Source organism: Cryptomeria japonica, chromosome 5 (genome assembly GCF_030272615.1).
Source record: "Cryptomeria japonica chromosome 5, Sugi_1.0, whole genome shotgun sequence".
Classification (NCBI taxonomy): domain Eukaryota; kingdom Viridiplantae; phylum Streptophyta; class Pinopsida; order Cupressales; family Cupressaceae; genus Cryptomeria; species Cryptomeria japonica.
In genome coordinates, this window is record NC_081409.1 from 88,946,019 (window position 1) to 88,965,036 (window position 19,018).

Below are 19,018 nucleotides of genomic sequence, written 5' to 3' on the forward strand. Positions count from 1 at the left end.
AATTTCCATGATTTTGTCACCTCAAATCTCCTCTCAAAGACAAATGTGCATCAAAACCTTCCCATCACGCCCCAGAAGTCAACAAACTTGGTCATATCAAAGAGCAAAGTGGAGAAAAATGAATTTCGCTCTGGACCCTTTGGAAGGGTCAGGAGCAAAAATCATCCTTGGGCTCAAATCCTGACTTCATTTTCACATTTCCTCATTCAAATAAGCGTTTTTACCTTCATTCAAGCCTAGGAATGCATTAGTTCTAGGTTTTGGTCAAAGTAGAATGTCTTATGGAGAATTTCGCTCTGGACCCTTTGGAAGGGTCAGGAGTGAAATTTGATATTTTGGTCTCTCCGTCAGGATCATTTTATGGAATATAACATTTAATTATAAGAACGTCTTATACTTTAAGTTGTATTCCATATATACTGTCAGGATGTTTGAGAGTGATTTCGAACCTCTAGGAGTTATATTGCAAAATCTAGTTTTCGAAGGATTCTTCAGTTTTCCAGACTTAGTCAAATTTCAGGATCAGGACATTCCAGACTTAGCCAATTTTCAAGACATTTGAAGATCAGGATGATTTTCCAGACTTCATCACTCACCAACTCGACCTAACTCAGACCTTCAAGGATGATACTCACTCACCAAGCAAGACACAATTAGCAACAAGAGCAAAACCATGCGCTAAGGAAGACTCTCAAAGAAACCCTAATTCTGAGGCCCTGTGGACTCACCCTGGCTCAAGCAGAGCCTGCCATCCTAGTGATCCCTCTGGCAACACTCAAAATGCAAAGGCTAACAAACAAACCCTAAAAACCAAGAAAGAAAACCCTAGAAAGCCAAAAAAGCAGGGGTCCCCATTTGCAATGGAGCGATGTGTGAATACGTCACAACAGTATGCCATCTCTGGCTTTGAATGTCAAAGATTGTGATTTAATTAGATTTGCAATTAGCTGTTAATAAAACCAGAGATTTGAAAATTCATTTCAGAATATTATTCTTTCCTATACTGCATTTGTGTTCTATTCATTATTGGCAAACTCTCAAGCAAAAAACCATAACAACTTCAAAACCGGAAAGTACACCAAAAACTTGAAGCAATTCACACTGGTCAACGATTAATCAGTCAAACCAAACCTATCAGATTGGGCAAAGATTCAGTTGCGGTCTTTCAGTAGTATCAAAGCGCAAAATTTTGCCAGCCTGTGGAGGTTGCTTACAAAATGGAGGAAAAAGAAATTCAGGAAATGGAAAACGAAATTGCAGTTTCTACAATTGCTAGATGGTATGCTAGATATCAAAGAATGAAGGATGATCTAACATTTCAAGAATATCAATGTATATCAAGGTTGGCTATACCGGTGACTGAAAATGTTATTAGAATTTTTTATGAGTACTTAAATGAACTTCAGGAGGTCAATACTAGGGAATCTTTTGACAAGTACTACATGAGAAGAAGGAAGGAAGATTCACTTCAGTTTATCTATGTTCATGATAAAGACTCTGATTTCCCAGAGGTGATGATGTCTGACATTGAACTGGAAGAATGTCAAAATATGCCTAATCAAGAAGAAACTAATGCTTGTGAACACCCTTCAATTGGGCAGAACACCATTAACAACATGGACACTACAGATGAATGGGATTCATTCTCGTGTGGTATCACTGGTTGTATTTGTTGCATGTCTCAGGATGAAGAAAAACTCAAGTATGGGCAAGGTAAAGAGCTTGAGGATTTTACCAAAGACACAGGTTTTGAGGCTGATGAATTGGATGATTGTCAAATTATTGACCAATATTAACAAAATAGGATGGGGTATTGTCTTAAAGACAAACAAGATGGACAGTCGTATGGAAGGGCATAGAATAGGAGGGGGGGGAAAAAAAACAGTTTAGGACGAAGACTTGAGATTCGAAGAGGAACGGGTTGTAAGCCATCGTTCCAAGTATGAATCATACTCAGGTTGATATGGAATTTTTGACGTCCTGTAAATCACACTTGTTCATTGTATTCGTCTTGCGAAGAAGTTGATTAATCGCGATGCGTTAAAATATCTGGATGTCTTAAATAAATAAAAAAGAAAAACAAATTTCAATACCATTCAATCGGATTCATTCATAACATTCGTCCCACAAAGGGAAATCGGAAAAGTATTAAGATGACAGTATGAATAGATAAAAATGATTTCGCTGCCTGTGATCAAACTATTATAGCACGACACTAGTGATGATATTGTAATCAGGAAATTAGTATATAGTATATACACATGTATTAAAAACTGAGGCATAGGAATTATTCCCATTGAAAACAGTAGCTATAATGTAGTTCAAATTGAGTTACAGTCTGCTTGTCTGAGAATGTTTTAAAAATAAGAAAGAACTAATTAAAGCATAAATTAACAGTTCGACAATAAACAGAACCATGCTATGTAACCATCAAACCAGTTTGCACTGTCCAGGTTATCAGTGGATCTGTAGGGGGGTCGATTGCCCACCCAAGTACCCCACCTATTGAGCAAAGATGAACCAATAGGCCAGGAGGGCAAGTGACTGCTCCTGGGCTTGAGTTTGGCATGATGAACCACCTCTACCATTCGCTGTCTCTTTGGGCAACTGGAAACTGTTTATGGTTGAGTTTAAAATTAACAGTCCGCTCTTAAGCATTACATTCCTTGTTTAATTCTGTTAGGCATATTGATGTATATATTGTAAAACAGAAATATTTACAGTTTGTCTGATTTTTAACTTTCTATTTCAGATCATTATAACTGAGTGAGATTTCTAAGATTATTGTTTTTTTTCTACTGCTGCGTACCAAATCTACTATTTCTACTTATTTGTCTTAATTTTACTATTTAAAAGAACATACAATGTGCTGTAATCCTGAGTCTAAAAAATTATGTACACTGTGCCCAACTAGTGGGGACATTACAAGTGGTATCAGAGCTTTGATCCTGCCATCCTGCAGGGTAAACACAAATCAATGAGTCATTCTAGTTGATAAGAAGGAATCTAACAGTACATGTATTTGTATCTATGCTTCATGTTTGCATATATCCATGTGCATGCTCCATGCCCTATGTGTATACTTTATGTTTTATGTGCATGCTTCTTGCCTTAAGTATATGCTTCATACCTTAAGTATATTCACATGCCTATGTATATTTCTCTCAAACGTATGTTTCATGTATATATACTCCATAGTTTGCAGATATTTAGGTGTTTGCTATATGTTTGATGTGTCTTCAGTATGATAGCTCCATTGTATACATGTATTCTTTTCATGTGTGCTTTATGTCTTGAATATACTTCGTATCAGGATTGATGTACTTTCAACATGTTTATTTCATGCACATTTTATGTATGCCTTTCTCAAAAGCTTCATATCTCAAACATATTTACTTCATGATTGATGTGTTTTCAGAGTGTTTACTCCATGTGCATATATGTTTGTACCTTGTATGTATTTACGTATTACTTCATGTTTTACATATATGATTCATGTTTTGCATGTATTACACCTTATGCGTATTCATGTGTATGACTCGCGTCTTATGTTTCATGTTCATACTTCATGCTTTATGCTCTACATGTATGCCTCATGCCTTAAGCGTATTCATGAGCATACGCTTCATGTATGCTCCGTGCTTCAAGTGTATTAATTGTATACTCCATTCCCCAAGTGTATCCGTTGGCATGCTCCATGCTTCAAGTGTATTAATGGTATATTTCATTCTTCAAGTGTATTCCTTGGCATGCTTCATGCTTCAAGTGTATTAACTGTATACTTCATTCCTCAAATGTATTCATTGGCATGCTCCATGCTTCAAATGTATTAATTGCATATCTCATGTTTCAGGTGTATTCATTGGCATGCTTCGTCCTTCAAATGTATTCAATTGTATACTTCAAGCTACAAGTGTATTCATTTGTATGTTTCATGCTTTATGTGCTACATATATTCACATGTATGCTTCATGCCTTAAGTGGATTCATGTGTATATTCACATGTTTGCTCCAAGTCTTAAGTGAACTATGTATACTCCATGCTCTATGTGCTACATGTATGCTTCATGACTTAAGTGAATTCATGCTTAGTGTGAATTCATTCATATGTATGATTCATGTCTTATGTATGTAGGATCCATGGCTTGTATGAATTCGTATATATCCATGTGTTTGATAAATGCTTTATGGGTATTCGAGTGCAAATATGTTATGCTTTACGTGTTTGATTCATGTCTAGCATGTTTGTAGCATGGTTACTTCATTGGTGTATGTGCTTCCCTAATGTAGACGCGTCATGTTTGAAATGTTTCCAAACAAGTCCATTCCACGAGTGCTTCATGAGTACTTATAAATATTTCAAGAGCTATATCCTTGCATTCAAATTAAATAGGGTGCATGTTTTAGATTATCAAGACACTCTATCCACAAGTAAAACGGATAAGACACTACAAAAAAAACATAGGGATTGTTGAACATAACAATGCCATGAAAATATATTAAGGAATATGCAAAAGGGCGAGAAGGAAACATGTGTGAGAATACAACGTGCCCAAACACCAAAGGTGATGGTGTAAGAACTTAATGAGCAGGGAAGGTGGGCCTATACGTTGTCACAAAGTATGTCAGGAAATGCATTCCACCATGCAACTTGGCAGATCTATCATTGATTGCAAAATGATAAATCACGTCCTTAGCATAAACCTGTCACATATTTTGACTACCATAGTCTATTAAGTTTAATACTAAATCCGGTCCTCATGCTTGACACCAAACTGCCATGTGCTCATCACGGACTGCTATATTTATGAATGGTCTTGACTGCCAATTCTTTAATAGTATATCAAAATCAACAAACAAAAAAACCATTGTATGACCGTATGAAGGTGAGTCCTTAACAAATCAATTTCTATGGCATACCAAATAATGCACATATCTAGTGCACCCTACAATGTCTAAAACAATTGAGTTGTATGAAATTTTACATGAAAATACATTAATTGAAATTACTAAACACGACTTCATGGTGACAACCTTCAAAAATCAAATTCTCAAGGCCACAATGAACATAAAATTGTATGAAAAGGGCAACGTTCAAGGAACAGGAGATAGTCGATAACAGTGAGATCACAGTCAAACTTATTGAAATAACATCATTTAGAAGGAACGTTGTTAGCTTAGAGGACCAATATCTCCCACTATTAGAATAACAAAATGTATCAAAACCGTATACATACAGTTCGAGTATAAAGAGGAAGCAAACCCAAACACAGTTTGGCGAGATATAATCCCACAAAGGAATTGATAATTATCATTTAAGGCAATGAGCTTCTCAACTCCACTAACCCAAAATACTAAATTACAAAATGTGAAGGACCAAAAAGAGATATAAATGGATCCTTTTGAACATCACTATTAGTACCTTAGATTTATGACACGCTTCTAATCCTCATCTTAATGTATGTTAAGTGATGAGAGAAGGAAGATAAGAGGACTCTTAATGTATGAGAAGAGAACTTTTCAAATTTTTCAACACCTTGGTTAAGTTGTGAATTTATGATGATCAGAGGGTTGATTTGGGCTCAATGAACAGTAACTTTGCTTGAGGACAGGCAAAATTCGGGAAGGGCAGACTGTCAGGACCCCGATCATGTCATAGCAAACATATTAACCACTCACTGTCATATCAGAAATTCATAAATGGATTTAGAAAGACTTCACAAAGAATATCAATTACCATTATTAATTCCACCAAGAATAATATATATGACAGGGTGTTCAAGTAAACAAATATCGATTAAGGGAACTAACCATTTCATTGTTTAATGATTTACATAATGATTTGTATTAAGCAAGCAACTCCGATTACATACAAACAGCAATAAACAAATATATCGAAGAGACCATGTATATCGAGCATGAGATGAACTTTACGGCTATCATTAATATCGCCCCTCAAAGGAGTTGTTAAAGAAGTTAAACAAGTATTATGGAGACATTATAAATTACGTGGCTGCTCATTTAGAGGTGGTGCGATTAGTTATTAGCAAAAGGAAGATGACGATTAGAATACACAATCAATTATGAAAGGTGCGATTTGCGTAAACAGATCTGTTATGAAGAGGTATGATTAAAAGTGAGACATATCTCTTATCCTTCAAGGGATGCAACCATTCAGGTTTGCAAATTATATAACGAGGCAGGAAGGGCATAGAATACGAGAGGGAAAAAAAAAGAAGTTTAGGACGAAGACTTGAGATTCGAAGAAGAACGGGTTGTAAGCCATCGTTCCAAGTATGAATCATACTAAGGTTGATATGGAATTTTTGACGTCCTGTAAATCACACTTGTTCATTGTATTCGTCTTGCGAGGAAGTTGATTAATCGGGATGCGTTAAAATATCTGTATGTCTTAAATAAAAAAATAAAAAAATTTCAATACCGTTGAATCGGATTCATTCATAACATTTGTCCCACAAAGGGAAATCGGAAAAGTATTAAGATGACAGTATGAATAGATAAAAATGAATTTCACTGCCTGTGATCAAACTATTATAGCACGACACTAGTGATGATATTGTAATCAGGAAATTAGTATATAGTATATACACATATGCATTAAAAACTGAGACATAGGAATTATTCCCATTGAAAACAGTAACTATAATGTAGTTCAAATTGAGTTACAGTCTGCTTGTCTGAGAATGTTTTAAAAATAAGAAAGAGCTAATTAAAGCATAAATTAACAGTTCGACAATAAACAGAACCATGCTATGTAACCATCACACCAGTTTGCACTGTCCAGGTTATCAGTGGATCTGTAGGGGGGTCGATTGCCCACCCAAGTACCCCACCTATTGAGTAAAGATGAACCAATACGCCAGGAGGGCAAGTGACTGCTCCTGGGCTTGAGTTGGCATGATGAACCACCTCTACCATTCGCTGTCTCTCTGGGCAACTGGAAACTGTTTATGGTTGAGTTTAAAATTAACAGTCCGCTCTTAAGCATTACACTCCTTGTTTAATTCTGTCAGGCATATTGATGTATATATTGTAAAACAGAAATATTTACAGTTTGTCTGATTTTTTCCTCTTTAACTTTCTATTTCAGATCATTATAACTGAGTGAGATTTCTAGGATTACTATTTTTTTTCCACTGCTGCATACCAAATCTACTATTTCTACTTATTTGTGTTAATTTTACTATTTAAAAGAAAAAACAATGTGTTGTAATCCTGAGTCTAAAAAACTATGTACAATGTGCCCAACTAGTGGGGACATTACAACACGATATGATATGCGTTCATTAACTGTTTCCAACGCTGTTCTTTCAATGTTGGGTGAGCTTATTTTATATGCTAGGGAAAAGATTGTAGACGATGTGGAATTCATAAGCCACATACGAAATGTCTTTGATACACTTCAAAATATTCTAGGAGCATTTTTGCCAGACTGTTTACAAGAAAATTTAAACAAGAAGATTCAAGGCTCTGTTTTTCAATCATTTCCAACAAAACCAACAACAGATGGTAATGCATACCCGATGCAAATATGTACTACAAATTATGTGCAAGATCCCAACATTCTTGATAATTTCAGTTGTCATTGTAGTGTAAATGAAATGGTTAAGAAGATTCACGCTAAACATTGCCTACTGTCTTCTCAAAACATATCTAATCATTCAACAGAAATATCATATCAGAACTTTAAATTGCAGCAAAAGCATAAGAATATAAACAGCTTTAGTTGTGTTGTTATCATAGGACTGTCATCTCATTTGCAAGATTACAAGTCTGAAATTGCACAGCTTAAGGTGTTGGCTGCAAATCATGATACAAGAAAAAGACTTATAGAATTTGTTTGTAGACTAGTAAGGCATATAGGATCTGAGATAAATCTTAAAGCTTTATGTCAAAATCTTCTACACCCATGGATGGCAATGATTAACCAAATCGAGTCTTTGAAGGTAGCTTGGTTCACAGGGATAATAGAGCTTGTGACAGTATATTTCTTCTACACTCAACTCTAGCCCTTATGATGGATGAAAGGATTATGGTTCTTGTTACTCTTCCAGAAAATTCGGGAACATCTTGTTTCAATGTTACAAATACAAGGGACAAGTCAGAAAAAGAAAAGATTGAGGCAGTAAAAAAAGTGAGCAGCGATCTTGCAGTGTTTCAATTGGAGGCCATTGCATAGTGCAGGGATGTGGTAGCTGTATAAGCTCCAAGCATGAATGAAGATCAGTTTGTGACTATTTTAAAGAACTTTCTATTTCTTAGAGTTTTCAGTCATACTTTCCGATGGGTGAATTTTTTGGAGAAATAGAATGCGATTCATTGCAGTTACTTGATTTTGGCACTCAAACATCTGAAGAAGTTTTGGCAAGTATGATTCTTCTTGGCATTCCTGAATTTTTTAAGCAGTTCACATTGGTCAACAATTAATCAGTCAAACCAAACCTATCAGATTGGGCAAAGATTCAGTTGGGATCTTTCACACTGTCACCTGTTGGTAAGCAAGGTAGTTTAAGCTGTTACATTGCAAACACAAGTATGACACTTTCTCAGACATGGATAGTCCAAGTAGAGGATAATGACAAGTCGCATTAACATACTGAGCAGACTAACACGGTGGACTGGTAATGTTAAGGAAGGTGTCCAAACGATTGCACAGTGCCTATAATCCATGGCAGTCAATGAAGATCCATTTTCTACTACTGTGCAATAAAAAGTATGATCATTTTTGGGTGTATGATAGGCATGGGTCTCTATTAGCCTTTGTAAGGGTTTCATTGTCCTCCTTGGAAGTTGTTAAACCCTCTATCAAAACTAGTCTCAATATGTAAACCCAAAGATGGTCAAGACAAACTATGACACTATTATTGTTAGAAAAACACAATGACCCTTATTAGAAGTCAGAGAGTCAAGAGATGAAAGCCTCACAGTCATAAAGACAAGTTGTAGGCGATATTAAGCTATTGTGAGAGGATAAAAAATACATGCAAAAGACAAAACTCCAAACCCTAAGTTTTTAAATAGGAAAAGGAAAAGGAAAAGGAAAAAATCTAAGTTGATGGTGCAGCTCACCAGTGAGCAGGTTCAGAAGAGATGAAAGCCTCACAATCATAAAGACAAGTTTTAGGCGATAGTAAGCTATTGTAAGAGGATAAAATATACATGCAAAAGACAAAACTCCACACCCTAAGTTTTTAAATAGGAAAAGGAAAAGGAAAAAGAAAAAATCTAAGTTGATGGTGCAGCTCACCAGTGAGCAGGTTCAGAAGTAGTTATGAAGAGCTTAGCAAGGCCTCCTCTGAGAAATGGTCCCACTAGTGAATCCATTGTCAGTGTCGTGACTGGCTGAACACAAAAATAAACATGAGTCATTCTATTAGAAATTAAAATAGATCAAAACATTTGTTTCCAAGATAAATAGTATACATTGTGAAAACTTAAAGATTAAAAGAAAAGCATCCTTTCAAGTGGTCAGATCTAAAATATTTCATCTATAAATTTATATTCTAAACAATAAATTATACAAAAATAATAAAAAATTAAATCATTGAATATTAGATAAAAATGTAATAATTATATTAAAATATTAAATTATATCAAATATCTAAAATGTAATGCCCACCACAGTCACTGTAACACCATGGAGAGTAGGCAAGCCATACCAAATGAGTCAACCTACAAGATCAGTTACTAGAAAAATTGCTATTCCTAATTAGGGTAGGAAATAAGAAAATGCTCTAACTAAATGGATTCCCCATTTCTTCTAAACACATTCATGTCCAACCTCGCAGAATTGTGTCCAAAGATTTTTTAAATTCTACAAAAGAGAAGTTAAATTATGTTGGCAAGGGAAGGGTTAGTGATGGTTGGAAATGTCAGAGTGCAGTTTTGAGGATGGTAAAAATTTTCCCAAATTTCGGAGTGGGAATATAGCTATTAAAATCACTTGAACAAACTAAAAGAAGATGAAATTTAAAAAGTAATACAATATGCTGAATTTATGATGACTATTCAAAGACTCTAGCAGGGCCCAGCAGCAGGTTACATCTGCCTACATCTTAAAAGACCTAGCATGTGAGTTTCCAACAAGACTTGCAAACCCAGATAGCCAGTTTCATCACCTTGGCTGTAGTCTCATCATACAGTGACGTCTTACACTACAGGGACAACACATCCAACATTTACTTAGGCATTCAGGGCAGAGACAAACCAATTACCAGCAGCCTGTCATCCTTAAATCCTCTTCACACAGGAAATAAGGAGATAGACCTCAGATCTGACTGGGAAGGTACTAAATTAGTCATCTGCAGGCGGCTCACTGATCATACTAGCAAACCATTAAGTTAAAGCAATTACTCAGATCGCTCCAGCAAGTGAATTATTACCATTATACCAGAGTCTCAGTCTACAGATATCTAAAATGTAATGCCCACCACAGTCACTGTAACACAATGGAGAGTAGGCAAGCCATACCAAATGAGTCAACCTACATGATCAGTTACTAGAAAAATTTGCTATTCCTAATTAGGGTAGGATATAAGAAAATGCTCTCACTAAATGGATTCCCCATTTCTTCCAAACACATTCATGACCAACCTCACAGAACTGTGTGCAAATATTTTCTAAATTCTACAAAAGAGAAGTTAAATTATGTTGGCAAGGGAAGGGTTAGTGATGGTTGGAAATGTCAGAGTGCAGTTTTGAGGATGGCAAAAATTTTCCCAAATTTCAGAGAGTGGGAAGATAGCTATTAAAATAACTTGAACAAACTTGCAAACCTAGATAGCCAGTTTCATCACCTTGGTTGTAGTCAAATCATACAGTGAGGTCTTACACTACAGGGACAACACATCCAACATTTACTTGGGCATTCAGGGCAGAGACAAACCAATTACCAGCAACCTGTCATCCTTAAATCCTCTTTACACATAAAATAAGAAGATTGCAGACCTGTAGAATTGCAAGATCCGTCCACGGAACCCTGGCCCTTAGATTTGACTGGGAAGTTACTAAATTAGTCATCTGTAATCGGCTCACTGATCGAACTAGCAAACAATTAAGTCAAAGCAATTACTCATATCGCTCCAGCAAGTGAATTATTACCATTATACTAGAGTCTCAGTCTACATATATCTAAAATGCAATGCCCACCATGGTCACTGTAGCACCATGGAGAGTAGGCAAGCCATACCAAATGCAATAAAGATAATAATTCTAAGGATAAATAAACTAGGGCTAACAACTTCAAGGTTAGAGGGATATTTCTTATGATTATTATCTTTCTTACTATAATCAATTGTCCATATATAAACAATCTATTCATTCGGGCAGGTCAAACAATCTATTATCCATTAGTTTTCATAGAATAACCTGTGATTCCTATTCATTTCGACAGAGTAAACAAATCCTCCACTTTCTCTGGTACATATAAGAAGAATACTCCATAAGATTATCTATAAAAATAAATATTAAAAAAAATACAGATATAATTTAGAAGAAGAATTACCTGAAAGAAGAATTTTTCCCTCAATCAGCTGCCATTTCTTGATTCCTACCTCCTCTTTTTTTCCTCTTCATCTTCTACCATACAAAATGTGAAAAAAAAAGAAAAAGAAAAAACAATAGATAAAGCTCATGACAGACAAACTAGTGTGCACACTGTAGTAGACTCCAAAAAAAGGAAAAACAAGAAATAATGAAACAACAGAACAAAACATTGTATGGGAAAAAAATAATGAAAGAAATAACAGAAAGACAGAACAAAGCACTGACAGAAAAAACATAAAAGAACATTAATTGGTCTGACAGAGGTTAGGGTTATGATCTTAAACATGCAAATGCGAAACAGACAATGGCTGCTGCCTTTGCCCAAATAATTACCATCCCTCCCTTTAAAATGAACTCCGTACCGTGGTTTACATGGTTTACATACCGTGGTTTACAAGGTTTGAATACCATGGTTTACTCCAGTTGGTTTGAAATTTGAATTTTTTTTCACATGCTTTTTTCAAGCATTCTCTCAACGGCTCCAATTGGTTCTGCTCCATGACATCTGAATTTTCCGTTATTTTCTGTGCAATCCGCTCCATGACATCTGAATTTTCTGTGCATTCCCGCTCCATGTTACTTTCAGACATTTTCTCATCGGCGTGAATGACATCTGAATTTTCTTTTCAGTTTCAAACATTCTTTCGAGGGTTTTTTTAATTAATTTAATGAACCAGTGATACATATTTAAACAAATTATTCTAGGTATTAATGTTTTAGTTATTTTAATTAAATTTGTATGTAATTTGGTTTATATCATGATTTTTATAATATTAATTAGCACTTTTCATGATTTGTTATAATCATTTATATCTTTTTATATGTATTTATATAATTTATTAATAAGTTTTTCACATATAAGAATAATGATGAAGAAAACATCAAATGTTGAAAACAACATACAATGGTGGCATTGATGACATGTTACACTGCACAAACCCAACGATTTTTCATTTAACTTATTCAATCAAAAACATCTACTATTAGAAATATTATCAATATTGTGCCAACCAAAATAAATAAAATCAACAAACAATGCTATAAAAAACATAATATAAGATAACTAAAGAAAAGATTCCTAGCAATTCAAATAAAATACAATAAAAAATTTAACAACACGGCTTTTTTTGGATTTAAATGTGAATAACAACTAGTATACTTATATTCTAAAAAAATATGCATAAAATAATGCCGAGAGATATCACATAATTGTCTTCAATGTTTATTAGTTATCAAGAAGGACACGGAGCTAATAAGATGTAATAGTTTTATATACTTAGAGACAAGTGGCAATGATTCTATTTTATTCAGAGTAATAAAATAATACTTATAGAGAAACTGAAACACACATGCATTTACGTGTCATCTACTCGACAAATTTATTCAGACAAGTGGCAATGATTCTATTTTATTCAGAGTAATAAAATAATACTTATAGAGAAACTGAAACATACATGCATTTACTTGTCATCTACACGTCAAATTTATTCAAAATCATTTTTTTTGTTTACGGATGTTTGTATGCCATTGTAGATGCCTCTCGGCATAATGACAATAGTGACTTTCAAAAGATTTTAAAATCCATGTACATTCTCTTACTTAAGTTATAGCTAACAAACCAATTGTTTGAAAGGCACTTACTTCCTCTACATGCAAGGAAGAGGTGTGGAGGATGTAGAGGAAGTGCAACAACTATCTAGCCATCAAGATGCATCATAGCATTGTTGGTTGGATCCCCCCCATAATTGTAGTTTGACTTGTCCTCGATGAAAATTGTCATTATATGCCCCTTCTAACCTAGTTCACTCCAGTTTGCAAACTATTTACGTGTTTTTCTTTTCTTTTTTCATGATCTCCTTCTCATTTCATTATTGTTTTGAACTTTTGAAAATGTTGCAACTTTGAGCTTGGACTTTACAAAAAGTATAAGTCATTGTAGTAAGGAGATTTATGCTTCTTCGATCAATTGTTTGATTAAGAGATTTAATCAAATTTCCACAATCCATATTAATTATTGTCTTGCTTCTAGATTCATTGTGTGAGATTTTGTTAGCATCACAAAATCTCACACAGTGATAAGACAACAATTGTGTGGTTTCAAAAGCATGGCCCTTCCTTTAACTTGCATTTAAGACGATTATTACAATTTAATCATGCCACTTTACAAAGTTCTCTAATGTGAAAATATTGCAATTATAGCTTACCATCGGTCTAATGTGAAAAATGCTTCTTAATATTAATTTAATATCATGACTATGGTCTCTAAATAGAGACATGCGACATTGAATTCCTAAAATAGATGTTGAGGGTGTTCAATGATTTCTTGAATTTTTAGGTGAGTTATCGCATCTCTTGCTTCTATAAAGTGTAGTTCAAACCCTATATTATAAGAACCATTCTTGATCAATTTATCTATCCTTTGGGATCTAATTATTACACTTGGTGGTAATTTTATACCAAAAGTTCATAATTTTTCCCATGTGTACTAAAATCCATGGATAAGTCTCTAAAATTGAAATATATTGTTCTTAATTGTTTAAGCCATTTCCCACCCAAAACTAGATGCGCACCCTTGCTTGGCATAACAAACATTTTTTAATCTAATTGATAACTTCCAACTAAGAGTTTAATATGATGGCATTTATCACCACAAGGGAGTTGTTTTCCATCATCTATCATGACTTGAAAATTCGAGAGTGGATAAATAAAAAAGTTGAGCTCACAAGCTATCCTTCTATCAATAAATTTTTGTGTACTACCACTACAAAAAAATACTTTCACATTTTGATTTTTAACATTACTAGTTAATTTTAGTGCATGTAGTGTATATATTCCATTCGATGCTTGTAGGGGGATAGTAGTGTTTTTTTTTTCCCCTAGAATCCTCGGTCTTAAAGTTTTATATCTTCTTCTTTTACAATTACTTTTCTCTCTTCTTTTACAATTATTTTCTCACTACTATAATAGTTATGACTCTTTGATCCTTTCCTATCATAAGTGTCAATCTCAAATGCTTAACATTATTTTCAGCTAAATCTATTAATTGTTTTAAATTTTTATTTGGGTAAAATAGCTTCCAACACATGGTTTTTCATAAAAAAGGTTGTCAATTCTTTACTAAATTATTTCCAACTAAACATTTGTCCTTGTTTATCATTTGTCTTTCATCAATACCATTGGTAAGGTCCCAATTCAAAATATGTAAGGCGATGTCAACTAAAGAATTATTCGGTATATTATAAAATTTGAATTGTTTTTTCTAGGAGTCTATTCATAAAATTACATTTCTAACACCATATTTATGAATGTTTATTTTTGGTGGGTATGGTTCTTGACCTTGAATGAAATGTATCATTAATTTGGTTTATTATGGTTGTACCCATCTTGGTGGCTTTTTGGGACTTTAATTCTAATAATAATTCTTGTGTAAGCTTCTTTTACACCCTCATTAAAAAAATTTATAAATTGGTTAAGCATTTTATCTTTAATGAAATGTATCATTGTTTCATATCCTTGTGGAATTCTTTCTTCAATTTTAGGTGGTTGAAAATAAAATGGTGCTTGATTTTGTTTGTATAATAAGGTCCTCTAATTCTAAAGATGGCATGGTTTCAATTATATTTTTATTTTAAAAATTAAGGTACAAAAAGATTTGTATGAGAGAATTTGATGTTTAAATTTGGAATAAATTTTGACCACTGAATTAAGGAATATATTTTAAGTATAAATATAAAGAACTGACCATACCTAACTTTTTATAATCTTTCGTTAAAAAATATCAAAAAATTCCAAAGATTGCAATCTATAGAGAAAATTGAATGGAAATGTTGACTAAAATTGACCATTGAATTGGAAGACTTATTTTATGTCAAACAATATATTACAAAAAGCTAACCCTATCTAATTTTTAATAAGATTTCCAAAGATATAATTGTTTTAAAAAAAATTCTAAAATTATCATCTTATAAAATAATTGTATAAAAGATAATTAAATAGCAATAACTTTCATAAAAAATTATCTTCAAAGTCTAATTTTTTTAGAGATTACCTAACACACTCCTCAAAATCCAAAAAAAAACATCCAAATACGCACTAGTTTAGAAGTTACTAGGAAACAAAATTGTTGGCTCAAATCATAGCTTTTTTTTTGCTTTTTTTAATCAAGTTTTGCCTAGGGGGTAGCACCCATTGTATTTCCAAGTGAAAAAATTTCACAGGGTGATGGAGATGCCACTCCTTCTACAATATCCAAAAGGGATCAGTTATACAGATACTTGACCCCATTTCCCATGACCACTAGCCTATCACCTACTCCTTCTGGAAAGAGATCACCATTTTCCTGAAGGAAGACTTCAAACCTATCCAAATTGTTTTCCTTTGCAATGCCTGCTTTGAAGATGGACCAAGCCTTCTGCATCTTTGTCTTAATCCCTGCTGCCTGCAGATAGAAATAACCCAACATGCACTCGTCTTCAGGATTGGAGACAATCTCATCCAAATCTCGCATAACCTCTAAGTAAATCCCCTCCTCCACCGTCCTCCGCAGGATGCCATTCGCCGACAATGGATGCCCCAAGACCTGAATAATTGGTTGGAACAAATCTTCCACCAATCTACCATCGTGCACATGTCCCCCAGACCAATAGTCAGGACCCAGAATATCTACCACGGTTGCTTTCTCCTTATCATTTGCCTTAATTTAGAAGAGGCGCTCAATCTATTCCTCTGGCTTTTCCTCCAGAGCAGACACCCTGCTGCACTTGTAGACGATTCCTAAATGCTTTGCAATAATTCCTTATACTACGAATGAAGCCAAGATTGGGTTTATAAATGGTGTTCCCTACAGGTCTATCAACAATGACACCCAAAACTAGAAATCTTGGGACAATCTAGCTGTCAGACAACATGTGCCCAAGCAACTTTCCTTGATACGGAAGCAAAACCACACATACCTCATGTCCTCCTCGCAGTCGATTAGTCTCCAATTTGGGATCCCATCACCCTCTGCCTACGCCATCAAAATCTGCTAAACTATCCAATACCAGTCTTCGGGATTGAAACCTTATCAAGAGATACGATTTCCTTAAGTCCCATCGACATCATGTCTTCCCTACCAACTTCTCTGACAAAATCCGCCTCAATCCCCATATTCGCCAAATCGTCTGCTACTTTGTTGCATTCCCAGTACGTGTGCTTAATGTGATAGTCACCTAGATTGTTCAAAAGCTTATTAATCCTTGGAATCCAGCACTCCAACTGCCAGTTCTAGAATACAGATTTGGTTACATCGTTGAGGATGACCTAAGAATCTCCTTCAATAATAAGATTGACCACCTCATTGTTGACACATCACTGAAGCCCTGCCTCTAATGCGGAAATTTATGCCACATTGTTGGTTACTACTCCAACCGGACCTGATAAGGCTCGCACCACCTCACCATCATCATTTCTGATGATAGCTCCGAGACCGCTCCGACCCAGATTTCCACTACTTTCACCATCAAAATTTAATTTCATCCACCCTGACAACGGAGCTTGCCACATAACATTCTTTCTTTTTGCTTTCTTATCATTTAATCTGTGATCACACTTCTTCTTTAAGTCCCAAGATTTTTCCATATCGAAGTCCCACTTCGATAGGTATTTGTAATTAACCCCTTGCGTTCTATTGTTAACAACTTCCTCAATCGTACATTTTATCTTGGCCTTAAGGAAATGAGCCTCCATAGCTTCTTCCTTGAAAATCCTTTTGTTTCATTCCTTCCAAACATGCCAGACTAACATAGAGGGACAAACAATCCAAATTAATCCCCATTTAGAATGTCTACCTTTAGTCGGCCAGGATAAGAGAAAATCCTTTAGAGTTTGGTTTTTAGCAGTGAAACATTGTAGTATATCTAAAAGCCAATCCCAACAATTACTTGCATAAGGGCACCAATAGAGAAGATGATCGGCTGATTCCTCCTCCTGCTTGCACATGATACACCAATTTGGCCTCGAGATCTTGATGGTTTTCAATCTGCTTCCAGTGAGAATCCTGCCATGAATAGAAATCCAAAGGAAAGCCCCTACTTTTGGAAGAATCCACTTGCCCCAACACAAGATTGAGGGCCAATTACAATTCCTCTCTCTCTTCCTCTGGAGCTCGTATCCAAGATTGACTCTATATTCTCCCGATTTGGAAGCACTCCATATCAGGTTGTCTTCCTCATCTGAGGGGAAAACCTTTTTGCTCTGGAGAACATCTGAGAGCCGACTATGATTTACCTGATGCCATTCACCCACACTCTTCCAAGACAAAGAAGTGGAGGGGTTAGGAATTGTTTGAAAGTAATTTGCCACTCATTGACCAATAGATGCTTCAATCTGATTGACCCAATCTTTGTCTTCAAACAAGTCTGCTATTGGCTCATCCCCATTCCACGAATCATGCCAAAACCGTGCTCTTTTACCATTGCCAATCTTCCAGGTTAGGTGCTCTGTGAGAAGCTTGCGACTTTCCCAAATGAATCTCCAAATCGGTGAACCTCGAATCAAATTGGCCACCGCCAAGATTCTGTTAGGGGAATTAGAATCTAGATATTTTGCCACCAAAGCTTCTTGGGGAATTTATACATCTTCCACGCCAACTTAGCACCTAATGCCAAATTTTGCAAATTCATCTTTCTTAAACCTGCCCCACCTTCTTCCTTGATCATACAAGTAGTGTCCCATTTAATCAAGGGAATCCTTCTTTCCTCCTTCGATCCTTCCCACAAGAATTTCTGAAGCAATTCATCAATCGTCATGGACGCCCTACCAGATAACCTATAGCACGACATGTAATATGTGGGAATGGCCGATAGCACTACCTTAATCATTTGAATTCTTCTTGCCTGAGAAAGCCATCTATTTTTTCCAGGAAGCCGCCTTGTGATTACATTTATTGATTATCTCTTCCCACAGTTTATTGTCGACTCTTCCGGCAAAAAGTGGGACTCCAAGATAAGTTACGGGGAACTCACCCAGCTCAAACTCCAGGATTTCTATAATTTAGAACGAAGCCTTTTGTTGGTGTTTAAGAAAAACACCATTGACTTGTTTTTGTTCATGCATTGGCCAGAGTTTGTCTCATAACAATCAAGCACCTGCCTGATAATTTTTGCCTCCCTAACCGAAGCCTCCCCAAAGAGGATGGTGTCATCTGCAAATTGAGAGTGCGAGATAGGCTCCAAATTCTCAGTAATAGAGATCCCTCTCCATAGGCCCAAACTTACCTACTTTTTGATATTTCTCCCTAATACTTCTGCCATTAAAACAAACAAAAAGGGAGACATGGGATCGCCTTGTCTTAACCCATTAGTAGCTGGGAAGAAACCACACACTGAACCATTTACAAGAATAGAGAAATTGACTGAAGACACACAATGCTCAATGCATTTCACCCAACCTTTATCAAATCCGAAACAACAGA

General features: G+C 35.3%; 1 long non-coding RNA gene across 4 annotated transcripts in view; it reads right to left on the reverse strand.

The window, feature by feature from the left end:
• LOC131054730 (uncharacterized) overlaps positions 1-12,197 on the reverse strand; it is a 33,340-nt gene extending 21,143 nt beyond the window's left edge. For all 4 annotated transcript variants that reach the window (XR_009372545.1, XR_009108028.2, XR_009372544.1 and 1 more), the window contains exons 1-2: positions 11,525-12,197; positions 9,269-9,363 (exon numbers count right to left, since the gene is read on the reverse strand). This is a non-coding gene — a long non-coding RNA (uncharacterized LOC131054730). The remainder of the gene's footprint in view (positions 1-9,268; positions 9,364-11,524) is intronic.
• Positions 12,198-19,018: the final 6,821 nt, after the last annotated feature.